This window comes from Protopterus annectens, chromosome 15.part0, assembly GCF_019279795.1.
Source record: "Protopterus annectens isolate FY-2018-M chromosome 15.part0, PAN1.0, whole genome shotgun sequence".
Lineage (NCBI taxonomy): Eukaryota > Metazoa > Chordata > Ceratodontiformes > Protopteridae > Protopterus > Protopterus annectens.
Window position 1 is genome coordinate 96,959,765 of NC_056749.1, and position 17,480 is coordinate 96,977,244.

The 17,480-nt window shown below is 39.7% G+C and overlaps 1 pseudogene; it reads right to left on the bottom strand.

Annotated features, from left to right (window-relative positions):
* Positions 1-11,547, bottom strand: part of LOC122789796 — a 100,937-nt pseudogene extending 89,390 nt beyond the window's left edge.
* Positions 11,548-17,480: the final 5,933 nt, after the last annotated feature.

Below are 17,480 nucleotides of genomic sequence, written 5' to 3' on the forward strand. Positions count from 1 at the left end.
TAGTTTGTCCATGCCTGCAAAAGCACTTCACTGATACCAAATGAAACATTTCCCCCAATGGTCCCCTCAGTAGCTTGTCCATGCCTGCACAAGAAATTCACAGACACCAAATGGAACATTTCCTCCAATGATTCTTTCAGTAGTTTCTTCATGTGTGTCCATAAACTTCACTGAAACTAAAAGGAATATTTCCTCCAAACAATCCCTTCAGTAAGTTGTCTGTGTCTGTACAAACATATCACTGACACCAAATGAAACATTTCCCACCAAAATGTCTGCACAAAGACTTCAGTAATGACAGAATAACATTTCCTCAAATGAACCCTTCTGTAGTTGGTCCATTATTGCTGAAGTCATTTCCTGGTACCAAATAAAACATTTCCCTAAACAATCATTTCAGTGGTATGTCCATGTCTGTACAAACACTTTTACTGGCACCAAAAGAAACATTTCCCCATGACCTTTTCAGTAGTTTGCCCGTATCTGTACAAGTACTAAACTAACACCAAATCAAACTTTCCCCCAGTGATCCTTTCAGTAATTTCTCAATGTATGCTCAAACACTTATATGACACCAAATGGAAGATTCCCACCCAATGATTCCTTCAGTAGTTTGTCCATGTATGCACAAGGATTTCACTGATGCCAAATGAAATATTTCCCCTAAGACACCTTCAATAGTTTGTTCATGTCGGCCAAAGCACTTCACTGACATCAAATGAAACATTTCCCCCAACAATCCCTTTAGCTAAGAGGTTGAGAGGTGTGGAAACCTCTTAATTGCTGCTGCCACTGCTGTATCAGTCTTACCCCCCACCCCAAAACACAGTTGGTGATCAGAACATGCATTCTAACACAAATCCTGTTGTTCAACCAACTTTGCAATTTCTATCTTGAGCTAATAGGTCAAGAGGTATGCAGACTGCTGCCACTGTTCAATTGCTTTCACTCTTTACATTTATACACACACACACTTTAGTTTTTTTTTTTTTTTACTTTTACACTCACTAACAAAAGTCTGTCTGAGTCTACGTATACTAGCCTCTGGAACATTTCAGCAGCATAAGGGAGATTCTGTACGAGTATCCCAGGCAGCTGCCATTCAAATTCTCTTGCATTTCCTGGCAGCAATGTTCATAGGTTCATAGGTTGGTACTAAGCTATCGGCCCTAGGGCCTATACAAGCCTAGCCATAACAATTCCCTGGCTATGTGTACCAAGGTGGATGATTGCATCCACTTCCCAGCAATAGTTATGGATTAAAGAACTGCCATGAACAGTTCTGTGTTATAGCCAATTTCCCTTGCATCCTCAGTGCAATAGACTGCACCCACTTTCCATTTAAAACACCTGCTGTACCTGATGCAGAACTATATATCAAAATAAAGGGGTGTCAGGTAGTGTGGTCAGCAGATCCCTCATTATTAATATCATGGTAACACACTCTGGTAGTGTCCATGATGCTGCAATATGAAAAGAAAGTGGTCTGTGGGCCGCTTTCTTACATGGTGAAATACCTGAGGGACTAGTCAGTAAGTACAGGACCACAACTATGATGTAATCAGAATCCACACCTGTCAACAATAAGCATGAGGGCAACATATGTCCTGGTATTATGAAGTGAGTCCAGTAACATTGTTATGTCATATTGGGAGGCAAGGGTGACCCGCCTCTAGCGGCATTCCTCGCCTTCTCATAGCAGCAGAATGTGGGCTGCACTGAGGATCGTGCTGGAGTAACATTACTGACAGGCCTCACTGGATTTGCTGTGAATGTCCAAAGCATTGATCATGTTTGGAAGGCCTGTTCACACTTCATTCCTCCAGACAGTAGTGCCCGTCCATCCAGGAAGACTGCAACCATGCTGTGGAGGAACCTCGATTATAATCTCATTATCTCTCTGTGCAAGTAATTGTCTTTCCTAATTCTGACTGACATCTGGAAGATAGTGTGATATGCAAACGTTATACTTTATATGGAGGCTTGCATAGTGACATGATGAAATTATAAGCATATGTCAATTGACTATTTCACCTCTCATTTTCAATGCAAAGCTGTACTAAACAGTTTCATTTGTATTACTGTTATGAACAGATAATCAAAATACATATGAAAAAATGTCTGAATATGTAATATGCAAGAAGTAGCAACATCATTGCAATACACATGTACAATCCATTAAAATGTTGCATAGGTCACATGTGGAATTTGGATCCATGGCAGTGGATATCATGCTGAAGTCATTCACTGACACCAAATAAAACATTTCCCTCAACAATCATTTCACTAGTATGTCCATGTCTGTACAAGCACTTTTACTGACACCAAAAGAAACATTTCCCCCATGACCCTTTCAGCAGTTTGTCCATATTTGCCCAAGTACTTCACTAACACCAAATCAAATTCCCCCCAGTGATCCTTTCAGTAATTTCTCAATGTATGCATAGTCACTTCTATGACACCAAATGGAACATTCCAACCCAATGATTCCTTCAGTAGTTTCTCCATGTATGCACAGTCACTTCTATGACACCAAATGGAACATTCTAACCCAATGATTCCTTCAGTAGTTTCTCCATGTATGCACAGTCACTTCTATGACACCAAATGGAACATTCCAACCCAATGATTCCTTCAGTAGTTTCTCCATGTATGCACAAGCACTTCTATGACACCAAATGAAACATTCCAACCCAATGATTCCTTCAGTAGTTTCTCCATGTATGCACAGTCACTTCTATGACACCAAATGGAACATTCCAACCCAATGATTCCTTCAGTAGTTTCTCCATGTATGCACAGTCACTTCTATGACACCAAATGAAACATTCCAACCCAATGATTCCTTCAGTAGTTTCTCCATGTATGCACAGTCGCTTCTATGACACCAAATGGAACATTCCAACCCAATGATTCCTTCAGTAGTTTCTCCATGCATGCACAAGCACTTCTATGACACCAAATGGAACATTCCAACCCAATGCTTCCTTCAGTAGTTTCTCCATGTATGCACAGTCACTTCTATGACACCAAATGAAACATTCCAACCCAATGATTCCTTCAGTAGTTTCTCCATGTATGCACAGTCACTTCTATGACACCAAATGAAACATTCCAACCCAATGATTCCTTCAGTAGTTTCTCCATGCATGCACAGTCACTTCTATGACACCAAATGGAACATTCCAACCCAATGATTCCTTCAGTAGTTTCTCCATGTATGCACAGTCACTTCTATGACACCAAATGGAACATTCCAACCCAATGATTCCTTCAGTAGTTTATCCACGTATACACCGTCACTTCTATGACACCAAATGGAAATTCCAACCCAATGATTCCTTCAGTAGTTTCTCCATGTATGCACCGTCACTTCTATGACACCAAATGGAACATTCCAACCCAATGATTCTTTCAGTAGTTTCTCCATGTATGCACAGTCACTTCTATGACACCAAATGGAACATTCCAAACCAATGATTCCTTCAGTAGTTTCTCCATGTATGCACAGTCACTTCTATGACACCAAATGGAACATTCCAACCCATTGATTCCTTCAGTAGTTTCTCCATGTATGCACAGTCACTTCTATGACACCATATGGAACATTCCAACCCAATGATTCCTTCAGTAGTTTCTCCATGTATGCACAAGCACTTCAATGATGCCAAATGAAACATTTCCCCCAAAGACACCTTCAATACTTTGTCCATGTCGGCCAAAGCACTTCTCTGACATCAAATGAAACATTTCCCACAACGATCCCTTTAGCTAAGAGATTGACAGGTGTGCAGGCCTCTTAACTGCTGCTGCCACTGCTGGATCAATCTTACCCCCCACCCTGAAACACAGTTGTGGATCAGAACATGCATGCTAACACAAATCCTGTTGTTCAACCAACTTTGCAATTTCTATCTTGAGCTAATAGGTCAAGAGATATGCAAACTGCTGCCACTGTTCAATTGCTTTCACTCTTTACATTTATATACACACACACACACACACACACACACACACACACACACACACACACACACACACACACACACACACACACACACACACTTTAACTGTTTTTTTTTTTTGTTTGTTTTTTTACTTTTACACTTTTGTTTGAGTCTAGGTATACTGGCCTCTAGAACATTTCAGCAGCATAAGGGGATGCTACTGGAGTATCCCAGGCAGTTGCCATTCAAATTCTCTTGCATTTCCTGGCAGCAATGTGCACCAAGGTGGATGATTACATCCACTTCCTAGCAACAGTCATGGATTAAAGAACTGGCTAGCAACAATTCTGTACTATAGCCAATTTCCCCTGTATCCTTGGTACAATAAACTGCACCCACTTTCCATTTAAAAGACCTGCTGTACCTGATGCAGAACTATACATCAAAATAAAGGATTGTCAGGTGGTGTGGTCAGGAGATCCCTCATTATTAATATCATGGTAACACACTCTGTTATTGTCCATGATGCTGCAATATGAAGGGAAAGTGGTCTGAGGGCTGTTTTCCAGCAGGATGAAATACCTGAGGGACTAGTCAGTAAGTACAGGACCACAACTATGATGTAATCAGAATCCACACCTGTCAATAATAAGCATGAGGGCAAGAAAACTTTCCTGGTGGTATGAACTGAGGCCAGTAAGCATGAGGGCAACATATGTCCTGGTAGTATGAAGTGAGTCCAGTAACACTGTTATGTCATATTGGGAGGCAAGGGTGATCCGCCTCTAGCGGCATTCCTCGCCTTCTCATAGCAGCAGAATGTGGGCTGCACTGAGGATCGTGCTGGAGTAACATTACTGACAGGCCTCACTGGATATGCTGTGATTGACCAAAGCATTGATCATGTTTGGAATGCCTGTTCACATGACATTCCTCCAGACAGTATTGCCCAGAAGACTGCAATCATGCTGTGGAGGAACCTCGATTATAATTTCATTCTCTCTCTGTGCAAGAAATTGTCTTCCCTAATTCTGATTGACATCTGGAAGACAATGTCATATGCAAATGTTATACTTTATATGGAGGCTTGCATAGTGACATGATGAAATTATAAGCATATGACAATTGACTATTTCACCTCTCATTTTCAATGCAAAGCTGTGCTAAACGGTTTCATTTGTATTACTGTTATGAACAGATAATCAGAATGCATATGAAAAAATGTCTGAATATGTAATATATAAGAAGTAACAACATCATCACAATACACATGTACAATCCATTAAAACATTGCATAGATGATTGCATACATGTGGTATTTGAACACATGGCAGTGGATATCATAACAAGTAAGGGACAACCACACAACCAATGTGCCATAGTAATGGTGTTCCACAGTTACATGCACGTCCAAACAAAATGAGCATGTGTACTTCAAGGATGTCAGGTGCGTGTCGTATACAACCACAGTCAGTGATACACATCATAACAAATGTTACTGTCATAACATGGTATGCAACGCACATAATGGAAGTTATTTATAAACAGTGCAGGAAAAACTCAGCATATTAAAACGAACTGTTATGCACTCTTGGCAACATATCGACAGAATAAACAGTCAACCATCCTGATGTTGTTTCTATCAGAAAGCATGCACTAACAGCTACTACTATATTATTAAGCATCAGAAAGTATCTGTAAATTATTAAAAGTCATTGGTTTACATAAATATACCACAGATATTGCAGGTTACTCAGAAATAAGACTAGAGATGTCTTTTCCTTCTATTCATATCTACAGCTCCCCGAGAATGTTTCCTTTTTATCCATATGTTACTATTACATATGGGGGAAAATCTCCTTGTCAGTGGTGGTCTTTTACCCATCTCTGTATGTATATTGTTGAATTCTAGCCCCCTCCTTTTTGTCACACATAGGCTATAATGCAGACAATTTACCAAAATAAAACAGGAGTGACAACATGTATAAGTTGATTTATACAGATTAATGATAATATAGGTATATGATAATAGCAATCCATTCCACCACAATGCCAGCAGGTAACAGGTTACCTTCGAAGCTAGCTGTACATCAGCTATACCTTAAAGTAATTAGGACTGCCCTTAGAGATTCATGTGATATAAGAGAAGTAAATAGGATATATTACTTTGCAGCTATAATAATAACAGGTAAAGTCTTATCACAAAAACACAGGACAGTAAGTTAAAGGAAGAGTAGAAATCGAATGCCATCGTGGAAGTACTGAATAGAGAAAACTGTAAAGCAATTAAAACAAGAAGTGTCACTGTCAGAAGACCAAAGAAGAGAATAAAGAAGAACAGACCAACAAAATACGGAGAAAGGGAGATGCGATAAAAGCAACGGACAGTATCAGAACAGATCAGGCTCTGTTGTGCACTATCGCAAATAACAAATTAATAATATCAGCACAGGCAGAAGAACTAAGGAGATACGCAGATAAATATAAGCGAAAAGTACAAAATAAGCAATTTACTGATGACAAAAATGTTTTATAGAGAATTGGGAAACAAGTAAAAGGAATTGAAACACCACTAAAAAGAAGAAATTTCACATGAACTGTCACATGAACTATCGTGACCTCTTTTTATTCCATACCAGTGTCCTACCTTCTTTGGGAGTCATGCCTGAGTGTTGCAGGTCTTCTCTCACATAAATCCATTCCTGTCTTTACTGGATATCCTCATTTCCTATTCCCTTTTCCTCCCAAAACCTTGTCACCAAATTGAGTTCTGTTTTCCCTGAACGTGTCTGATAAACTGAAATCTGTTTTGACCTTCTTTGCAGTTGAAGCTAGTTTGGCTTCTGCAATGATGTCATCATTTTATTCATGTGTCCCACAGTGTGCATCCAACCATCATCTAGGTCACTTCATCTCCATCACTTCCACCTTCCTCAGCTGTCAGCCTTCATTGCCCAGGTTTACATACCGTAAAGAAGTGTTGATCATAATGCGGGTTTGGACACCTTACTTTTCAGCTTCTTTGGCATTATTCTGTAACACACTACCCCCTCACACTCTAACCCTCATTTGGCTGCAGCCCCCTCTGATTTTAGCTTTGACTTCCCCATTCAGACTTACCTTCTCTTCAAACCACCCCTCCTAGATACCTGAAACTTTATCCTGTTCTATTATCTTCTCTTCAGTCTCAGTTTTCTCCTTCTTCTGATTTCTGCATTTGCTGCTATGATGACTGTCTTATCTGTACTCAATTTCATTCGATGTGACTTCAGTTTTGTATTTATATCCCAGTCATTTGCCAAACTTCTTGTTCACAGTCTGCTTGTAATGCCACATTGTCTGCATACTTTGTTGACCTGTCCCCCCCAACCATTTTGCTAATGTAGTCCATCACCAGAATAAACAACATTGAGCTCAGAGCTGAGCCTTGATGTACACCCACCCGCACTGGGAACTCCTCTGCAAGTCCGAATACTGTTAAAACTTGTGCCATTGGATCCTTGTACATAGTCTGCACAAATTCTATCAGTGTTTCTGGGACTTCAGTACATTACAGGACTGCCCATACCAGCTTTGTCATACTCTTCCTCCAAGTCTGGGAATGCTCATTTCAACTCCTTCTTTATCTTTAGCGTCTTGTCCACTATCTGTCTCATTGCCAGCATTGGATTTGCTATGCTACTTCCTGTTTTGAATCCAGACTGCTCATCTCCTGTCTTACTTTCTGTTTATCTGTCTATCAGTCATTCTTTCTTACACTTTCTTGAAGTGTGACAGGAGTTTGCTACTTCTATACTGCCTGCAGCCAATGACATCATGGAACTTGATGAGAGAGGATATAACAAAGAACAAGGTAGCAAAATTACAAACTCTTGCATCACCATACATGCTTAGACTGCAGTTATATCCACACTAATCTATGAATAGCAGCAAATTGGTTGAGCTCCACATATAAATTGCACAAACACAAGAAATCAATCATCTCAGTCTTTCACTGCAAATGCTGGTTGTCTGTGACTGCAAGTTGTCTGTATCATGCAAACGAAGCGTTTAATAAACTTTGAGACACTAAGTCTTCTCTTCATTGACAATTCTGAGAACTCTACCTAACTATGCTAATGGGGACTAATGTCCCTAAGAACCTGAATGTGTACAACTGTAGAGCATATGTTCAGAAATCCATATCAGGAAGTCATAGTTAAACAGTCACGTTACTGGACCTTAATCCTCAAGCAAGACTAGACTAGTCTAAAAGTACACAAAGTACAAATACCAATACACATATACAAGCAAATAGATAAATCTATCCCATGAAGAAAGAAACTGACCAACCATGGTGTATTCAGTTAAAACAAACAGAATTGAATTAAAAAAATCAAAAATGGTGGATGATCCCATCCAAGAGTAAGTAACCATGCACACACACCTACATTAAAGTTAAAATAGTAAACTTTTGAAATAAACAAATAAAATGTTACAACACATTACTGTTCAGTAAAAAAATACAGTAAAAGTACACAAAATACATAATTTGTACCCATTTATTCATCACCATGCACCCACAGAACAGGAGCTGAAATCACTGACTTATCACATCCTTACAATCTCTCAAAAATAAAATGTTGCACTTACCTGTAATACCCAGCACCAAACTGGTGTATTTGTAGTTCATACAGTCTTCTGGTAGTAGTCTTCCTCTGCAAAGATCTTCTTTCAGCTGTTCCCGTTAGGGGTTGCCACAGTGGATCATCTGTTTCAATTTCTTCCTATCCTCTGCATCTTGATCTGTCACACCCACCACCTGCATGTCTCCTTCAGCCAACAGTAGCCCAATATCTACCAATACCCTGTTGGCTAACAGTACTAGTGGCGGTCGTTGTTAACCCAGGACTCGACCAATTTGGTATGGAAATCTTTATTGTTGTCCGCATATATCATTTGGCAGAAGTTTTACACCGGATGCCTTTCCTGACATAACCCTCTCCATTTTTCCAGGCTTGGGACTGGCACAAAGAAATGCACTGGCTTGTGCATCTCCAAACAATTTCAAAATAATTCCTTTAAAAAAAATAGCGATGTAGCCAATATCCATGTAACCAGACACAGGTCAACGGGGCTATTTCTCCTTTTAAAAGACAAAAGACTGCAAAAAGTTCTCCTCCAGCTTTTCACTGTGACTTTGTGTTCTGACCTGAGCCAAAAATCCTCCAGGAAGTCATGTCATACCTCTTACAGAGCCATACCCAAACAATAATGGCTTCTGTGCCATTTTTCATAAATTGAAATTACAATCCCTTAAATGTGATGTATTGATAGAATGGAAATGTCAGACCTGAGGAATGAATTTCTCTTTCCACCACCTCGTTAATGTGAATGATATGGTGGCATTGTCAACTCTTTTCAATGACTCTTTGAGATGAATGGAAATGTTTTTACCTGCCTTCACACTTACTGTGGTATTGTCTTTGCCACAGACGTTTTGTTTCAGCTGAAGATTCAAGTGAGTAATGAACTCCAACACTTAGCTAAGAATAACGAGAATACATTTACAGTAAAGCTCTAAAAACTCAAATACTATGACTTTCCTTACCACATAGTGTAACATTTCATGAAAATCATACAATGTTAGTCAAAATGTAGGTAATGAAATAATCCATAAAAATTGTGAACTGTGTGTGAAGACTGAGGTGAAAGCTGGCAACAAAAGTTTAAAGCCCTGTATATAGGCACTGGTGACACAGACTGAGTGCCTACTTCAGAATACTTTGCTAAATGATCGTATTTTACTAGGATCCAGAGTGATAACTGTGACTGAATGGACACTATCCCTCACTAGCACATGCAAGTAATACAAAAAAACATTTCTCTATAGTAACGGAGGCATTCTGAATTAGATTGTGTGACTACTGTAGCTGTGACCTGGTAGTTGAGTACAATCATACATGCAAAATAATTGGTCGATACTGCTCTGCATTCCAGAGTCACCTAAATTTGTAAGGTTTCTACTATGAAATAGTCTATCAACAGCAATTAAGCAGTGTCAGCAAACTGTAGCCAACATATTAACACCTAAAAAGTGGAAACGTTAAATGCCCACAGTGTAGCCTATTACAAAATAGTATGCAAGTCAGGGGGAAATGCAGGTTCTGTATCCTATCAGGGGACAGAAAGTGTCTGTTGGATAACATCTTTCTCCACAACTCAAGATGCTGATAATAAATAGAAATGGTAAAGAAAATGGTTTACTAAGTCAACGTCTGGCTGCTTGGTAGAATGACAATCATAGCTGGGTCACATGTCCATGTATGCCTTGTAGGCTTAGAGGTATGATTCTCACTTTGGGCAAGAGAGGTGCCAGGTTCATATCCCAGATAACACAGCATTTTACCAAGCCTTGATGTACCTGTTGCACATATAGTACCAGAAACACTAGATCAGGGATCTGAACTTCTCTTGTAAAATATGTAGACCATACTGGATAGACAAATATGTGTCCCAAAGGATCCCCACACTATGGGCTCCACAACCATGTTCAAACAAATACTTTGACAATTGGTTGAGAAATTGTAAACAGCCTGACCTCTATGTCACTTATAGACAGAGGCTCTCAAAAATAAAAGTACAGACCTACTACACCCCCTTCAAATACTAACACCAACACATACTGACATACATATACACCAACACAAATACATACACACACACTCACATATAAATACACACATACATACACAGACACACAAACATAAATACACACATATAGACACAAGCACAGACACATGCACATACAAATACACACACACACACACACACACACACACACACACACACACACACACACACACACACACACAGCATAACACACACACACACACACACACACACACACACACACACACACACACACACACACACACACACACACACACACACACACACCAGTAAACCAACAGTGCAGGATGTAAAGGCAACCCAAACAAAGAGTAACTCATGGGAGTTGGGACATTTACCACACCTAAAAAACACTGCACCCTGGTAAGGCTGGACCTCCAAATGAAAAAGCTTGCAGACACAGGAAACAAAGAGCACTTGCCTCAAATAGCCTTTGGGAAGGGGTGGTATAGCTAGAGGAAATCTCCCATAAGGTCTGTCACCATGTAACTTGGGGGATCCCAATGATAGTCTGTCCACCTCCAGGATTCTAAGCAGGGAAAACCATATCCAGCACTCAGAGAAGGAAATGTACAAGGGTTCAGTCCATTAAACTTCACCCAACTCAGAAATGAACATGGTAAAGCTATGCAGATGAAGTTCTCAAGCCTTCACCAACCAATGATCATAGAAAACAACCTGTCCACAACCTCAGACAACACACAGCCCCATCCATGAAGAAGGTGAAAGGTTAGCACCTCTGTGGGGTGACACAAGCAGAATACAGGCAGAGGCAGTATTCAACTTCCAACTGAAAGAGGAGCAACCTCCCCTGATTACAAGATGAAGAAGTCTAAGTCTACTCCAAAGTGTCTGCAAAATCCTCTGAGGAGACTTGGAAAAAAGTAGAAGGGAAGGCATCCCAAGACAGGTGCCTTACCCTCCCCATCATCTGTAACATCTAAAATCTCAACTTCTGAGAAGGAGAACTGGTTAAAGATTCTTAGTAGAGCAGCCAGTCCAGGGATATGTAGCCCAACTTCTCAAAATATTCCAAAACTCTCAACTTTCTCTCTGGAGAGTGAAATGTTGGTATCTTTGGTGTAGGCACCTTTTTCAGGGCTGCTTCAGTGAGTAGAGAGTCCACCAAAGAATTAAGGGTCAATCCTTTCTAGTTTTTAGGAGTCAAGAAGATATGTCCAGATCCCAAGGCAGAGGGGTCACAAAACTGGATTTCTTCCATGCTTTCTAGGAGACACTGGTCACCATTTTGTCCACAGCCAGTACAGTCCATGAAAGCAAGAAGCGTGATCCATGCTTTCAAAGAAAACGGTCACCATTTTGTCCTTGGGCAGTACCATCCATGAAAACAAGGAGAGTGATCCATGCTTCTTACGTGACAATGGTCATCATTTTGTTGGTAGCCAGTACTTTCATGAAAAGGAAGGGAGTGATCTGAGTGTGCCTGAAGAACTTTATCGCAAGACAAGAAAGAAATGACCAGCTAGCACCATTTTTAAGTCTCTCCCAAGTTTCACTCATCAGGCAGTAAAATGGGAGAATCAGTCTCAACTTATTCACTGTTAGCAGGCTTGGAAAAGAGCACTGTGGGAAGTATGGGTGATGTTTCTTCCTGTACAACCTCTTGCCCAGACTCCTCAGTGTATGAGGAAGATTGAGGAAGTGAACAGTGAGGAAGAGAGAGAAGAAGAATCTGGCTCAAAGAACCCTTCATTGTTTTTACTAATGACCTTCAGGTCTTCTGTCTCTGTGTTTGACCATCTCTCTACTTCACAGCACTATGTGGTGAAAGGCTCAGATGGACAAAGGCTGGAACTGGTCTTTGAGGAAGACTAACAGGGAAGCAATCATAGAGGGGGTCTGTAACATCAAACTTGCAACTGTCCTGACATTTGTGCTAGTACAGAGACTCCAGTGCAGAGTACCCAGAAAATTAACAGAACAAAGCCCTGAAACCAGGTGACCATCCAGTGGATAAATCAACACAGATTCTCTTGTGTCAAAGGGCTCAAATGTCAGAAAACTGTAACTTTGAAATCTGCACAGAGATAGAAGTAGAGGACAGAATCAGCCACAAAAAAAAAACAGAATCAAAGCCTGACAATCTTGACTTAAGCACCAACTGATTCAGGTAAGTTGTGTCTTTGCCAACATGATGGCATGCAACCTCAAGGCAGTCTATGCAAAAGCTGGAATCAGAAAAAGTAGAGTGGCTTTATGTCTGCCCAGTCCAAATCAGGTGAGAATGGGGTGAAAACCTAAATCCAAAGGCTCCTGAAGCAAGAATTCAAAAACTTCACTTAATCCATGTACACAGAAACAAAGCCATGGGTAAAATAAGAATGTGGGGACTTTAAGGGGGTGTAGAGGGGGAAGGTCCATTTCCAAAGGAGGGGAGCCTACCTCTTTTTGAAACATCCACTCTGGTAGGTTGACCTGAACTGTCAATTTAAATATACCTTCTATGGAAGATTCCCTTTCTGCCCTGCAAGAAGTCTTCATTTGGGAAAGGGAGGGAGGAGACATCTCAAAGTATACATATCACTTTTTTTAAGCCTTATCCTTATTTCGGTCCTGGAAACAAAGCAAACCCTTAAGTATCATTTTTTTCACTGGTCAGTTAAAGTAAATTTCTCCAAGTTTTACAATATCACATTCGGTCTGTAAATGGCAGGAACCCAGGAAAGTCACATTCCCAATATCTACCCTGCAGTGGAATTTTAAGTCCATAAGCCACATACTTATGATTTTTTTTTTACGTCAGTGACACAATTAAATTCAAGAAACTAGCCAACTTTCTAAAATTCAATAGCCAGTGGAGCCATAACACCAAAACCAAAGCTGATCAACAGGACATTCTTATGGAAAATTGTGCATTGAGGGGGTGGGGATGGAGCAAACTTCAGTCTAGGGGAAGAGCATTACCAACACACAAGAAAGGAAAGTTTCTAAATAGCAAGAAACATGACCTATCAGGGCCTCTGGAATTACTATTTAACTGTAGCCTAGCCTTTAAACAGGCTTCATGCCTCATGAATGGAGAAAGGCAACAGCTATCCCTCTGAAGAAAGGTGAGCCATCTACAGACCCTGGAAACTACAGACCCATAAATCTCACTCATCTTATATGTAAAGCCATGGAATGAGTTATCATGGAGATGGTCAACAGAGATATAGTAAACTTCCAGACACTGGACCCAACCCAGTTCAGTTTCGTAAAGGGAAGATCATGCCTACTCAACCTGGTGGACTTCTTTGAGAAGGTCACCAAAACAATGGATGAGTGCAGAATCATTCACACTGCCTACCTTGACCTGGCTAAGGCATTTAACACAATACCCCATTCAGGCATTGTTGACAAACTCAAGAGGTTAGGTACAAACCCGTATGTCACCCAGTGGATAGCCAACTGGATCCCAAACAGGACCCAGGATGGAGCACTCATTTTTGGCATTTACTTCTCAGAAGTTAAGGCCAATGTCAGTGGTCTCTGGCTGACTAAATTTGCAGATAATTGTAAATTAGGAGCTGTCATTGAATCTCACACTGACACAAATGTTCTCCAAGAGGGGCTGACACAGATAAACAACTGGTGTCAGAGTCATGGACTAAAACTAAATGCCAAGAAATGCATAATAGTATCCTTTGGGAAGTCATCCATCCCTGGTAGCTATCATACAGACAACACACCCCTTAGAGTTGACCCAGTAGTCAGGGACTTAGGGACACACACAGATAGTAATCTAGCCTTTGATCATCATGTGTGTACAGTGATGAGGGAATCATTCTGTGTTGCACAACTTGTAAACAAAGGTACAGCATCTATGTCCAAGGAAGTCATTGTTCCACTGTATTCAGCATTCATCAGACCTATCATTGAGTACAATGCTCTATTTGGTATGTACCTAACCAGACATATCCAACAACTGGAATGTCCACAGAATACAGAGCATAAGTAACTTGTCCTATGCAGACTGCCTGAAGACCCTATCCCTCTATTATGTCTCCTACAGGCTTTTGAGGGGAGATCTATGCCTGGCATACAGAGCATTGTTGGACCCCACTCTGATGGACCTCCTGCATATTCACAAAACAAACAGTACCAGAATTACCTGTTCTTGCCTGTGATATAATAGGACCTGCTGGAAAGACAGGTATGTATCCCAGAGACTACCCTGTCTATGGAACAGGCTCCTCATCCATGTGAAGCAGAGTTCTTCCCTAACCCAATTCAAGTGCAACTTGGACAATTGGATGGGAAACCGGAAATTCATCCCTGGTTTGGCACCTATGTCTCTGATGCAGACAGGTAACCTATAAATGGTTCATCTCCCAGGGCCATGCTTACACTTATCAAGGGTATCAGTACTCATCAGAGATTTGGGATGCATGGCTAGGCTTAAAAAGGCCCTTGTGCTAGTAAACACCTATGAACTTATGAACTATGAAAAATTTGGAAACATCTTAGCAAATAAAAGTTTAAGAAACAAAAGATGTCCAAACATCCACTGGGTTTATCAAACCGAGAAGAAAAAGTGACAAGTGAAGCCTGTGACCATTTAGAAACATGTTAGCACATTTAGCTGCAAACAAGATCAGAGTGAATGCAGGCTGCAAGGCATTGTGGGTAAAGGGGAGAAGCTGAAGCATGTAAAAGTCTACACTGATGATAAACAACCTGAAAGCTGAAGTGTCAGCGCAAGAATAAAAAAACAATCCAGTCCATTATCAAATGTTATAATTATTCATAACTAGATTAATAATTCCTTCGCTGATAATTCTACCAAATTTCAGGGCCAAAAGGGAATTAGAAACTATTAAGTAAGACATATTCATTCCTGTCTTGTACAAGCTATTAAAAAGATCATTTGTTTGGGAAGAATAATTAGTAATTTGGCTTAAATTTTGTTGTGTACCTCCAGAACTTACTCTCAAGCACAGCCACAAATATTTAATATAAGGCGCATTTGTTAATCACTTATAACAGGGACTACCTGCCATACCTCTCAACCTTTTATAGCAAGAAATCTGGATAAAGCCAGATTGGTCTGATGAGAGAGATGATTGTTCTGAGCTATGATACAGAACTGAAATTGCCCATGGTAAGGCCTTGCTGCATCTAATAATGGTGGCTGCCAAAAAAGAAGTTACTAGAAAATAGAAATCAAAATCTAAACCAACTATACTAGAAGTAGTGAATATAGTAACAGTGATAAAACAACTGGAATTAAGATCTTTAGAAAGTGGTAGGAGCAAACTACATAGGAAAAAAATGGGAATCGTGGGAACAGTACATACAAGGGAGGCAAATGGCTTAAAAGGCGGCAGGACATAAATGAGCTATGTAATGTTTGACTGAAAAAGATGAGAAGATTATAAGTGATGTATAATGCTCACAACTAGGAGTGTGTCAGTATAATTTTAGATGTAAAATGCTTGCAACTAGGATTGTGTTGGTGTGGTTTGTTTTCATTTATATAAATATATGATTGACTGTTTATTAAGTGATGGTTTAAGAAAGATGTTTCTTGTTTAAAAGAAAGGCATGGATTTAATAATTTGCGTAATATTGCTTAAGGCTATAAGATATATAGCGATGCAGGTGAGGTATAATGTTTGTTACGTTAAAATGGTTTAATTATTTTTATATGAATATAACTTTGCCTACAGTATGTCACAAGTGATAATTCCATAAAGGTGTTTGGCAAAAAAACAAAAAAAAAAAACAAATAAAAGTGGGACCAAGGCCCCAAAATAGGGACACATTTTAAATATTGCTCGTACAAACTTAGACATTTGATAGAATAACAGGTATGGCATTGGCAAGCATTTTCTAAAGGGTATGAAGTCTGCAACTAAAATGTCTTTCATTAGTTTCTAACTTCAGTCTGTACTACTTTTCCACTAATTTGCTGGAAACCCACAGTTTTATGACAAATGGACTGAAAATATGAGGCAAGCATCTGGACATTCTGCAAAAATCATGTATAAATGTGAGGTAGTTCATGCCATACCTCTCATCCTCTTACAGCAAGAAATTTGAACAGAGCATGGAATAAGGGGGGAACTCCAAAGAACAAAAAAAAAAATAGGGACAGATGTTTTACTGGTAAGTGCTTAATTACTGCTCCTGACATTTAAAGTTTGCATTTTAGAATGATCATTCATTGTGATACTATAGAAATGAACCACAATGAACGGTCCATGTAAACACCAAACTTGTACTATAAGGAGCAGTTGGAAACCACTTATATAACAGGGCATCTATGCCATACCTGTCTTCTTCTTATAGCAAGCAATCTGTACATAGCCTAAAATCAGGATGGGGTGTGGTACACAAAAGGACAAGAATAGCTATAGATGTTGTACTAGTAGTCGCTTTCCAACAGCTCCATACAGTTACAGTTTTCTTTTTAAAATGATCATTCATTGTGGTTACCATAGAAAGGAACCACAATGGGCAATCACTCTAAAACCTAAATTATTAATGTAGGGAGTCATTGCAAAGCAGGGGAGGAAACTTACCATGCCTCTCAGCCTCTTAGAGCAAGAAATCCGGGCAAAGCCTAAAATAATGGGGGGAAACAACTGCTCCAGACAGTAAAAGTTTTCTTTTTCAATGATTGCTCATTGCGGTTACTATAGAAATGAACCACAATGAACAATTGCTTTAAAAACTAAATTATTAATGTATGGAGTAGTTGCAAAGCAGGAGGAACCTTAGAATACCTCTCAGGCTCTTTGATAGAAAAATATGCATTTAAATATATGTGAAATGCTAGTTTAAAAGCAAAGTAGTATGTAATGCATTTTATTCTATTAATGATATAACAAAAAGGCTGAATTCATGTGCAATTGTAAG